Below are 3,699 nucleotides of genomic sequence, written 5' to 3' on the forward strand. Positions count from 1 at the left end.
TCTGGGATAATTCGTAAAAAGGAACTACATTAAATAGACATTGGTAGGTCGTGGAAAAATAAGTGTTATTGTTATATGTTGTTAATCAAAACCAGTATCTAAACTATTCTTGATATACAAAATTTAATTTCAAAATAAATATGTCGTGGAAATAACACATAAACATTTTCAAAATTAAAACAGGCATTAAAATGGATCCAAATATAGAAAAATATGACAAATACAATTTTTTTTTCTTCCGGATATTAAGGAGATTATTACTTTTATTAAAGAGAGTATTTACATTTATCCAGCTATAGTTATAATAAATACAAAAACCGACATTTTTTTTTATATTTGTATGACCAACTAATCCCATACCAATCTATTAATGCTATGTATTTTAACTTTAATAAAACACCATGCCATGTCTAAAATTTTTGGGTATTAAAAAGGCAGTTATATACGTTGTATATTTCAAAGATTTTAAAGATTATAAAGAGAAAAGGAGATAAACATCAACTCTTTTACGAAACACAATCAATCAAAGTTGATACGTTTCAAGTAAAATCAGGAAAACCAAATTCAAAATTACAACGCCTAATACTTCAAATTTAAACAATATTTTATCATTTTTGATTGAAGCTAAAAGATAAGTTCCAAAAAGAATATGTCTTTTTGTATATAAATATTTATTTTACGAATCTTATGCTGACTTCCGGATACTAAAATATATATTTTTTTTCTGGCATATACCTACTTTGGATATTTGATACAGGAAACAATTTCTAACAGGAAAGGCTACACGATAAACGATTAAGCTGATTATTTCTAGTCTCTAAAATTTTAAATTATAGAGAAACGTTCTACATATATTTTCTCTTCAATTACAGGGAAGTTAATCCTTTTTTCTCTCAAAAATTTTCCTTACCAAAATATGTATGAGATTTCAATGTTTAAATATATTGATAGGTTTCCTAATACAGTATTTAATATGGTAATAATTTTAAAAGTTTGTCAAATTAAAGTTTAGTAAAGAAATTGAAATAGAATTGAAGAATTAAAAGAATTTAAACCTTTAAAGTGATTATATCATTATCTTTTCTTATAATTCGTAACTGTTGCAACAAACTTATTTACATTATGACTCTCAAAAAAAAAAAAAACCTTGTCCTCGTTATTTTTGTTGCAATTAAAATCTCTTTAAATAATTAGCGCCTGATCATTATAGCTTTTAATCATTACCGATTTTTCGCGTTTTTATCAAAATAACTTAATTAAAATCATTATAAAATGATGCTTGCTGAAAGAATCACTTCCGCTTTCTACTTAACGAAAATCAATGATATTATTATTATTATTAATATTATTATTATTATTGTATAAGCTAATCTATAACACCTAGTTGGAAAAGCAAAATGTTATAAGCCCAAGGACCCCAACAGGGAAAAACGGCCAAGTTACGACAGGAAACAAGGAAATAAACAAACTACAAGAGAAGTATTAAACAATCAAAATGAAATATTTTAAGAACAATTTTATTTTACTAATGAAAAATACTAGTAAGATAAACTCCAAGGAAAGCCTTATAATCCACTGTTTTATTTCACCTTTTTTTTTTATTTAGTGTCTGAATAAGGAGCCGTGCTGATGCTATATTTAGACTATTTGGAATCAATTCCAATAGGTAAGGATTAATTATAAGAATCAATCCTGAAATTAATATTAATATGAAAGGATTGATTCTAAGAATCAATCCTAATATTAAAGGATTGATTTTGAAAATCAACACAAATATGTAAGGATTAAGTCTACGAATCAATCCTAATATTTAAGGATTGATTCTAAGAATCAATCCTAATATTTAAAGATTGATTCTAAGAATCAATCCTAATATTCAAGGATTGATTCTAAGAATCAATCCTAATATTTAAGGATTGATTCTAAGAATCAATCCTAATATTCAAGGATTGATTCTAAGAATCAATCCTAATATTCAAGGATTGATTCTAAGAATCAATCCTAATATTCAAGGATTGATTCTAAGAATCAATCCTAATATTCAAGGATTGATTCTAAGAATTAATCCTAATATTCAAGGATTGATTCTAAGAATCAATCCTAATATTTAAGGATTGATTCTAAGAATCAATCCTAATATTCAAGGATTGATTCTAAGAATCAATCCTAATATTCAAGGATTGATTCTAAGAATCTATCCTAATATGTAAGTATTAATTCTAATAATCAAGAATCAATTCTTATATATTAGGATTGATTTTTAGAATCAATCCTAATATGTAAGGATTGATTTTGAGAATCACCACTAATATGTAAAGATTAAATCTAAGAATCAATACTAATATTTAAGGATTGATTCTAAGAATCATTCCTAATATGTAAGTAATAATTTTGAGAATCAAGAGTCAATTCTTGTATATTAGGATTAATTTTTGAATCAATCATAATATGTAAGGACTAATTTTTGAATCAATCATAATATGTAAGGACTAATTTTAATAATCAATCCTTACATAGCCTATTAGGATTGATTCAAAGAATCAATCCTAATATTTAAGCATTAATTCTAAGAATCAATCTTAATATGTAAGGATTAATTCAGCAGAATACTTTCCTGTATCCTAAATCAATTCTCTTATCCCATAAAAAAATCAATAAGATAATTCTCATAAAAAGACAATCTATGAAAAAAGTAAATTTTAACAGTCAATCAAGTATCCCTTCTTAAAGATTGTTTACGGGTGGGGAGCGAGGGAGAGGGAGGGGGAGGGAGTTGGGAGACCAAAGGGGGGGGGGGAGGAGGAGGAGAGACCAAGGGGGGGGGGGAGAGGAGAGACCAATAGTACGTGATAATGAGAGGAAGTCCTTGGCAGCTCTTAAAGATTCTTTGGACCCATGGTTCTCAAAAATGGTAATTTGGTGCAAATTTCTATCTCCCGGTAACTTTTTTTTCTCTTTTTCTTCCAGAACTTGAAGACTATTGTTTCCAGTGTTATAATAGTGAGGATTTGGGAATGACAGAGAATTGCGTCTTATGATTTTCCAGTCATTTCTGATTAAACCATAGAAGAGTAATGTTTCCTCTAAGAATGAAATAGAATACATGAAGAAAAATACTTGTTTGTCATGTAGTGCTTTTCAGCATTGTGGAGCCAGATATGAACAAAATAAAGTAATATTAGGGATATATATGATGTGATTGGTTGCTGGTTTAAGCCGGTCTTACGTAAACAAAGATCCATTCCAAAAAGTGGCATATTAATTAAAATATGATAAAGATAATGAAAAAAACCATCGAAGTATTTTGAACACCTTCTTGAGAGTGAGATTAGGCAAGTTTTTATACGGGATACGACAAATGAAATATACAGAAATTGCAATGTAAGTAGCTATTTTTTTCTATCTATCTATCTGTCCCAGCTATCTGTGCATACCAAGATGAGTAAGTGGAAATGTACAAAGGTATTGTTAAACCATGTCGCGTTTATGGAATTGAAATATGAAATTCGAGAGTAAAAAAAAAAAAAGTTCAAAAGGTTAAAAATATATTTGAAGGGAATTGATAAGATGATAAATGGGTAAGGGGGGGGGGGAGGTATGCAGAATAAGTGGTAAACAGACTAGCATACGTGACATGATTGATCAGCACTTTGTGGTGGTTCAATCACGTGGAAAGAATGACCATCAGATTAATTTAAA

This window comes from Palaemon carinicauda, chromosome 28, assembly GCF_036898095.1.
Source record: "Palaemon carinicauda isolate YSFRI2023 chromosome 28, ASM3689809v2, whole genome shotgun sequence".
Taxonomy (NCBI): domain Eukaryota; kingdom Metazoa; phylum Arthropoda; class Malacostraca; order Decapoda; family Palaemonidae; genus Palaemon; species Palaemon carinicauda.